General features: G+C 34.0%; 1 pseudogene; it reads right to left on the bottom strand.

Moving 5' to 3' along the window:
• Positions 1-444: 444 nt before the first annotated feature.
• On the bottom strand, positions 445-1,532 carry LOC125830774 (metalloendoproteinase 3-MMP-like; annotated as a pseudogene).
• Positions 1,533-9,543: the final 8,011 nt, after the last annotated feature.

The following is a 9,543-nucleotide window of genomic DNA, read 5'->3' as shown; positions in this document are numbered from 1 at the left end:
TTCAAATCGTTTGAAATTAAAGAAGCTCGATGATTAATCTATATTGTAGAGGACCAAAATTGGGTGTCAACAATATGCAAAGACCAAAAGCTTCTCCTCTTTCCTATAGTAAAAAGTTATAATAGGAAGCAAGTTCTTATGGTTCGATCAGCCTAAACTCATGGAAATTTTATTCAAATTAAATTGCAAACCATACATTTGTATATCCGCTCTCTTAATTAGACATTGATTCAAAGTCCACTAAGCTAAACATAATCGTACAAAATAATCTTGAAGGTGGGTGATCTTGAACTTTTGAACCTACATGCTACATAGCCAAAACTTGTGCATGGATCAACCGAGAATCAAAATTTCGAAATCACCAATTTTCAAAAAAATTAGGTGTCTCCACAAAATATTTCAAAAATAATCAAATCATACGATTAAAATAATAATACACACTAACTAAATAGAAATCGAAAGCAACAATGCTAAGAAAAATCCAATAATCCAATGTGGGCACAATGAACCAAAAGTGGAGTATCCACTAATATCATTCTCTTGACGGTGTGTGTAAACAGTACTTGACCCATTATAATTTGGGTTTGACCCGTATAACATTTGTACCCCTTCTATATCATCTCTTGATAACTCCACTTTCCTCGTTCCATCCTCAAGTGTTGGAAACATAATTGCTTCTTATTCGGACGAATGATCCAAACCCAATAAATGCCCGATATTATGAACCGCAACTGATTCAAGATCCACAATCCCTTCTTTCAAATACTCGCTGTCAACCACCCAATTCTCCTCGCCGTCTAAGTGGAAAAATCCTGTTGGAGGTGCAAACGCGTGTGCCAAAATCTTCATGGGTCCATCAAACGGGTTACCATCACCATGGTCTCTGACAAAAAACCTGATCCAAATATCCGCCAATCTATAAGAATCCATCTCTTTGAAAGTTAACAGAGTTACTTTCGACCATTTATCAAACGCCCTCCTAAAAGCCACCTTAACAGAATCTGTCAACTGATTCTCTGGTAGAAATGCATACTTTAATTTACTCTTACTCGAAGGCCAACGTGGTTGGCCTTTGAAAAACGAGAAATGAGCCACCGTATGATCCGTTGGAGTTTTGCCAGAGTTCATATGAGTACTACCATTTACTATATCTGGATTTCCGCATCTTGGCTTTACCATATGTTGAAGAGTGGGGATGTCGAATTCTCCGGTGATGTTAAGATTAAAGTTCAATTGATAAGTCTTGAGAGCTGAAAAAAGAAGTTGATCAAATTCATCTGTAAAATCATTGCTCAAAGAATTATCAGTATACCCGAAATGTTGAAAATACTGTTTGATTTTAGCTAATCCTTTGATTTTTTGGCCAACGCGGCAACCCAAGTACTTGTTGAAATGGTTCCAGGTAGAATTACTAGGAATAAAAGAACGAGGAATTGTTGAAACGTTATTGTAAAATTAGCAGAAACAGGGGCAGATGAAGAAACGATTATTAAAGCAACAATATTAACGAGGGAGAATAAAAAAATTCTCATTTCGAGTTTGCGAAATGAGTAGGAACTAATTTTGTTGATGTACTAGATTCGAAGATTTTCATTACATATATCTATAAATTTTTATCTTTTTGTTGTTGTAGAAAACAAGAAATGCCGGCATGGAAATGAGACAATGAGAACGTGAAGGTCAATGTCAAGAAATTGTTTTTTTCTTAACATTTTGTAAAATTAGTTTGAATGGATTTTTAGAGTTCTTTTCTTTTCCTAAAAATAATAAATTTATTGTTTCTTATCTAAAGAAAAGCATAGCTAAAATATAAGAAAATATGGCCAAATTTTTTTTTTTAAAAATTACTAAGTTGTATACTGTAAATTTAAAATTCATCAACATTATTGTTGTTAACTATAGATAGAACTACTGTGAGCAGTCTAACGCGCATTCCATCACTCGGATGTCAAACGAAATATGTTGAATTTTTGGATGCTTTCTCACTCTTGTACTGCGTCTCACGCTTTCTGTTACTTGGGGAATGCATGTGTTGGTGTTCATAATAGGCAAGTACCAATGGAGCTCCAAGCTAAGTCGATGGGCGCCTTCTTTTGTAGTTGTAGTTGATTCGAGGGTCTCAAAGCTTCTCAAGGCATTACGCCAATACATGTAATCACTAGATTTATAACGCTTGCTGCGATTTGTTTTCTTGCCTTTCAACTCGTCCAATAGAACCTACAAAATTCGTAAGTGCAATGGAAAAAGGGAGAAAGAGATCAGTAAAGCTAGGAATATACTAATTAAGTGAAGGAATGAAAGTCATAACATTGCAAAATACCTGTATAAAGTTACAACTTTGGGCATCCGAATCCACTCTCACTAGCAAAGTCCGCGGATGAAAGTAACTAAACAATTTATCAATCAAAGATTCATATCTTGGTACGAGCGAAGAGAGTACTTCCAAAGTCATGTGCTTGACACAAAGTGGTCCAATGTTGTTACAAAGATTTTTTCGAACGAGATTTTACTTCCCTCATAGACAATGAAACGCGATATTCATCACAAATTGTCAGCAAATTGAATAGATAACACCAAGATATAACGAGTATACACCAAGATAATTTTGTACATATATACCTTTAATTCAGTTGTGTCAAAGGACAACGAGATATTTCCGCCCAAATTTCCAGCAAAAACTCTCAACTCAAGCAAGTTATTGGTTGTTCGAGCATTCTCCAATCCAATCTCAACTTCCATTAGCCTTGAACCAACTACAGGACACCCGCTTGGATCTTTTTCCATATCTATTAGCTTGAACGGACGTAAATTAGGAGTATCAATGATAGCTCATCCAAGTCACGCATGTCACTTAAGGTCAAATTCTCAAGTTCATAACTCAGAAGATTGATCTTTTCCATATTTTTGAATAAACGAACATATAAAGATTTTAGACACGGGAATCCCGAGGAAATATCTTCAGGAAATCCATTGGGAATGTATTGACAATCTAATTCCATGATTTGTAGCTTAGTACAAGCGCGCAAATCAACTTCCACTGACAATGATGAATTAAACAAGTGAAACTCCGTCAGATTTCGATCTTTTATTTCTATTTTTTCTAAATATCTATTATCATAATTCACATGAACCTTCCTAAGTTGATCTTGATGAGGCACTGAAATTCGAAAAAGGTAGCAATAACGTATCAAACTTAACTCAACAATCGAAGGACACTTACGAATAAGTTTGAAGAGAGTTAAAGGATTAATATGCATGTGTTTAAAACAAATCTCTTTCATACTAGGAAACCAACTAAAATTGTTCTCTTTAATAGTGCAACATTTTAAATGCAGAATGGTTAATAATCTCGATTCGAGTTTTTTGAACGAAAAACCAAAAATACCAGAATCTGGTACAAGAAAATAAAACTTTGTTAAATTAGTATTGTCAGTAGCAAATTTGACAACAGGGTGAAATTTAACGAAGTTTCTAGAAGATTTAGCACATGAATATCTGCTTGCACATTGTATTTGTACAAATTTACGATCGTCCAATGATTTTATCATCTGATGCCACTTTTTCGAAACAATACAAGTTGTTGCTCTCTGTTTCAAATTTAGATCATTTGATAACTCGGAAAATATTCCTTCAGATGCCATTGATTTGTGATAAAATTATGCTGAGCGCTTTGGCGTACATAAGGTTTTCTAAACCCTAACTCTATTTACCTTATTCCAAGTATACTTACCCGCGCGATGCGTGGTCATTTTACTTAAAAATTGAATCATTAAATAGTTTTACACATTTAAAGATAACAACAAAAAATAAATATGATTTATGCAAAGTGTTTGTTGGTACTAGAGCTGGCAATTTAGGCCCACTTTTCACTGACCCGCCCAAATAGCCCAACAAATATGGGTTGAAAGAGTGATTTTAAATATGGGTAATATTTGGGCTTATACCCATTAAAATATGGGTATTTTATGGGTAAATTACGGGTCATATATGGGTATTGTAAGTTTTCTCCACACTTTCAAAGAACCGTTTGTTGCCAAGTTTTAGAAGCAATTTTTCAGCAAAAAAATTGGGTGTTTCTTCCACGAATCACAATCTCAAAGATAATTTGGTAAGTCTCTAAAATTCTTCTCTCCTTAATCCGTCTTCCTCATCTTCCCTCTTTCTCTTCCTTTCCTTTTCTTTGAAATTTAGGGCTAGGGTTTGTGATTAATCTCCTGAAATCTTCTTCTTGTTTCTGAATTCTATTTGTGGTAAATAATTCTTTATTTATAAGAATTATGAATGTAGAGAAGATGCATTTTCTTTATACTTGTACTTTGCTAAGTGATTTTCTTTACTTTGGGGTCCATTTTAATAATCTCGATTCGAGTTTTTTGAACGAAAAATAAAAAATACCAGAATCTGGTACAAGCAAATAAAACTCTGTTAAACTAGTATAGTCAGTAGCAAATTTGACAACAGGGTGAAATTTAAAGAAGTTTCTAGAAGATTTAGCACATGAATATCAGCTTGCACATTGTATTTGTACAAATTTACGATCGTCCAATGATTTTATCATATGATGCCACTTTTTCGAAACAAAACAAGTTGTTGTTCTCTGTTTTAATTTAGAGAAGAAAAGATTTCCTGGACGAGATCATTCGATAACTCGGAAATATTTCTTCAAACGCCATAGATTTGTGATAAAATTATGTTGAGCCTTTGGCGTACATAAGGTTTTCTTAATTCGAGGAGTAGAAGGTTTTCTAAACTCTAACTTTGTTTACCTAATTCTAATAAGAAAACGATTTAAAATACCCTAAACTATAGAAAACCGTTAAAAAAATATCCTGTTTTCACTTATTTTGCTAAAAATATCTCTATATTCATCTTTTTGGTTCACTTATACCCTTTTAGAGTGGCACTCTATCTTAACAAAGTCCTAATACCCTAAAACAAAAATTTTATATTTCTTTGCATTTTATGTGATAATGTGGAGGTAAATCCAATTCAATTAGTTGTTGTGATAACGTGGAGGTAAATCCAATTTCTCAAACGCACGTCTGAAAGAAAGAGCAACAGCTTGTGTTTTTCGAGAAATTGGAATGACATGATAACATCATTGGACGATCACAAATTTGTACAAACACATCATGATTCACACAAATACTGTCGATACTGCTATCGAGATAAACTCGCATCCTGTAGAAACTGTCATACTCTCCATCCTATCATCGTCAAACTTGCTTCAGACAACACTACTATAACAGAATTCTATTTGTTAGTACCAATTACCTTGCTTTACTTTCCATTTTCCCTTGATGTTTTCGAGTCGAGATTATTAACTGTTTTGCATTTAAAATATTGTCATATTGATGAGAATGATATTAAGAATATCTTTCCTTATTTGAAAGAGATGTATTTCGATCACGTTGCTATTTATTTGTCAACTTTATCAACAAGTGCCCTTCTATTGTTGAGTTAACTTGGATGTCTTGTTCCTACCTTTATTCCATCTCTGTGCCTCATCAAAATCAACTTAAAAAGGTTCATATGAATTGTGGCAGTACATCTCTAAGGGAAATAGAAATAAAAGCTCGAAATCTGCTTAATTCATCAGCAGAACTGGAAGTTGATTTGTACGCTTGTACAAAGCTACAAGTCCTGAATCTAAATTGTGTAAACATTCCCCACCGATTTCATTATGAGGTTTCCTCCATAAAATCCTTATGTCTTCCTTTATGTAAAGGATTGAATAAAATCAAAATTATGAGTCCTGAATTGGAGAGTTTGAGCTTAATTGACGTGCTTGATATGAATCTTTGATTGATGAATGGATTAGTTACTTCTATCCGCGGACTTTGCTAGTAGGAGTCAATTCAGATGCACCAAAGTATAATAACTTTACACAGGTATCCCACAATGTTATCTTCACTTTAATATTTTTCTATCTTCAATTATATTTCTCCATTTTTCCAACGTTATGTTTATGTAGGTCCTATTAGACGAACTGAAAAACTGGAAAAGGAAATCGGAATGCAGCAAGCGATGTAAGCATAGTAATAAAATGTGTTGGCATTATTTCTTGAAAGATTTTAAGATCCTCCAATCAGCTACAAAACAATACCGCTTGGAGTTCCAATGGTAATTGCCTCGTAATACACATCGATGTTGCATTTTGTCTATTTTTGTTAACGTCTACAATATACTTACCTTTGATGTGTCGGTTCTACTCTTTTATGTATACTTATGAAGCCTCTTCATGCTGGCACTTCCATTAGAGAAGCCCCCTTCACTACAAGCTTTATTTGGACAGTTTACAGGCAGACTGTTTTTGTTGTCGATTTTCCCATGAAAGTTGATGGTTAAATAAAAACAGATATAGTCTCTGTTTTCCTCTGTTATATTTGCTTGATTCATCGGCCTGAGCATTTTTAACCTTGTATTCTTCTAATTTTTCTTGTTAGTGTGTGAGGAAGAATATTTACATCCGGATTAATATCACCCACACCAGATATTTACATCATACGAAAATGAAATATATTAATCCGGAAAAACCTGCTAAGACTTAAATCTTAGCATCATAGCCAGGTAATGCAAAGTCAGAGATTCTTCGTGACTCCCTTTTTTAGAACTCTTTTTTCATCCTAAGTTGTTAAAAGTTGTGTTGACAATATCCAGGCCGAGGCCACAGTAAAATTGCCTTCACTAGACGGTGACCAAACCTGTGATCATGATCTTAGTCTGATTGGAAAGTTGATTCAGCACAATGCTCCAGTTCCATCTTTCATTGTCGAGGACCTCTTTAACCATGACATTACGAACACTAATACCAGTAGGAAGAAACTTGCATAGGGGACCCAATTGTCGCACCAAATTGCTCTCTGTTTCAGAGTTAAAGAACAGAGAATTTTCTTGACTTTTGTGGGTAGGCTAACCTGCTTTTTACATTCTTCCTTAATAGTAACTCTATGAATGATATACAGAGGCTATGGACGCTATGAGTCGTAACTCTGTTGACTTTTGTGGGTAGGCTAACATGCTTTTTATATTCTTCCTTAATAGTAAGTCAATAGAGTTGCAATTCATAGCTTCCATAGCTCTTGATGGAATATTCTCAGTGTTACCAAATGATATCCGACAAAATATTCTCTCTTCTCTTGTTTCCAGAAAATGGCATCACATGATAACATCATTGGACGACCGCAAATTTTTGAGAGGATAGAGATTAGGAGTTTGTTTCTTTATTTCAGTTGGCTTGTAATTCTATAAACTAGTCTGGATTTATAATGAAGTATGTAGTTTTTCTTTCAGTAATATTTCTTTATTGGTTTATCAAACTGATGTTTCCACTTGTTCAATAACAAGAGGTTCCAATTTCTTACGTTCTTCCTTCTCCATAAACTAACAAGAAGGCAATCATGAACCCATCGGTAAAATACGTACTAAGATCAACAGACAAATAATGAAAGAAGATGAATCTTAAAATGGATAAGATTTGGGAGTGAAATAATTGTGAGGAACAAAACTTATGGTGTCACAATTCGAGAGTACCCCTAGTCGTAACATAGTGCGCTTCTTAAGTGACCCCAAGCTAACCCATTGCTTGACATGATATTAAGATTCATATAGATAATAACCGAAGATAACTAATGCAGAAGCTGAATTAAGATTAATCAGCAAGAATGTGAAATTGGTGTTGTCGCCATTGCCCAATAACACCATCACATATATTTCCAGGTAATGCATTGATGACACTCTTTCAGCATCGCCTGGATAGAAATACTATATGACTCACATTTAGATGTTAAAAGAACTATTTGGGACAAAACATGGGTACATCCTGACATTGGAATTACAAGTACTAGATCCCTTTGGGTTGGGTTGTTGACTTTGGGTACAGGATGTACCCATGTTCGGTCCCAGACAGTCCTTTTAACATCTAAATTCGATTCAGAGAGTATTTCTATCCAGGTGATGCTGGAAGAGTGTCATCAATGCATTACCTGGAAATATATGTGCTGGTGGTATTGGGCAATGACGACAACACCAATTTTGCATTCTTGCTCATTCATCTCAATTTAGTTTCTACATCAGTTATCTTCAGTTATTGTCTATATGAATCTTAGTGTCATGTCCGACAATGAGTTGTCTTGGGGTCACTTATGAAGCGCATTGTGTTACGACTAGGGGTAGTCTTGAATTGTGATACCATAAGTTTTGTTCCTTACAATTATGTCATTCCCAAATCTTATCCACTTTAAAATTCATCTTCTTTCATTATTTGTCTCTTGATCTTAGTACATATTTTACAGGTGGGCTAGTGTGTTAAAATAAATTTTATACTTGACTCATTTATAATCAACTAAAAATTAATTATTTGATAAATACCCATCAACCAAATAACTATAGTTAAACAAACAAATCAAGATTCTGATTAAAAATTTACGGAAAGGTTCTTTTATTAAAGAAATATAGTCTAGTACTCAAAACAGCCTAACGGGTTGTGATAAAGACATTAACCAAAAGGGACATGCTCTTATCATTGAAGTTGTTTATTTATTTCTTGTGGGAAAATGCATAAGTACCCCCCCAGCCTATGCCCAAAATCCCTGAGACACACCTAACCTTTACTAAGGTCCTATTACCCCCCCCCCCCCCCCCCCGAACTTATTTTAAAATTAATTTTCTACCCCTTTTCGGCATACGTGGCACTATCCTTAAAAAAATAGTCAACACGCATTGGGCCCACAAGATAGTGCCACGTAGGCCGAAAAGGAGTAGAAAATTATATATAAAATAAGTTCGGGGGGGTAATAGGACCTTAGTAAAGGTTAGGTGTGTCTCAGGGATTTTGGGCATAGGCTTGGGGGGTACTTATGCATTTTCCCATTTCTTGTTATTGAGTTTTTCTATTGTGCTTACATTATAAACATATTCTTCTCAATGAAGCTTGTGTAGATATTGTTTCTTCTTGTATCTTTTCGATTCGAGATACAAGAAGAAACAATACATTTCTTAATTACACTATAGGAGTAACTACATTTATTATATACTTTGATTTAGTTTTAAAAGTGAGTCTAAATAACAAGAAGAATAAACAAAAAGGGAAATTGATCACTTAGCTTGTTGAACACATGTGGAAATTAAACTATAAATGTGTTGATCTGTCCAAACTAGCATAAATATCCACTCTTGTTATGCTAATAGAAAATAAGCTTAACAAGAATGTATATTTATACTAGTTTGGAGAGACAGCACAATTATAGTTTTTCCACATATGTTGAGCAAGTGATCAATTTTCCTTTTTTGTTTATCATAATCATTAGGGGTGTTCACGGTTTGGATAAAAACCGATTCAAACCGAAAAATTGAACCAACCCGATTAAATAAATTAATTTTATTTGGATTTTGGTTTGATTTGATTTTAGATTTTAAAAAACCGATAATATTTGGTTTGGTTTTATGGTTTTGATTTTGTTAATAAAAACTGAAGAAATAACTGAACCGAAGCGATAAATTATATACATATATTTTATTATTATACATGCATAGTATATTATA

Source organism: Solanum verrucosum, unplaced genomic scaffold (assembly GCF_900185275.1).
Source record: "Solanum verrucosum unplaced genomic scaffold, falcon-dt-bn FXZP01000154.1, whole genome shotgun sequence".
NCBI classification, from domain to species: domain Eukaryota; kingdom Viridiplantae; phylum Streptophyta; class Magnoliopsida; order Solanales; family Solanaceae; genus Solanum; species Solanum verrucosum.
This window is presented reverse-complemented; position numbering and strand designations above follow the sequence as displayed.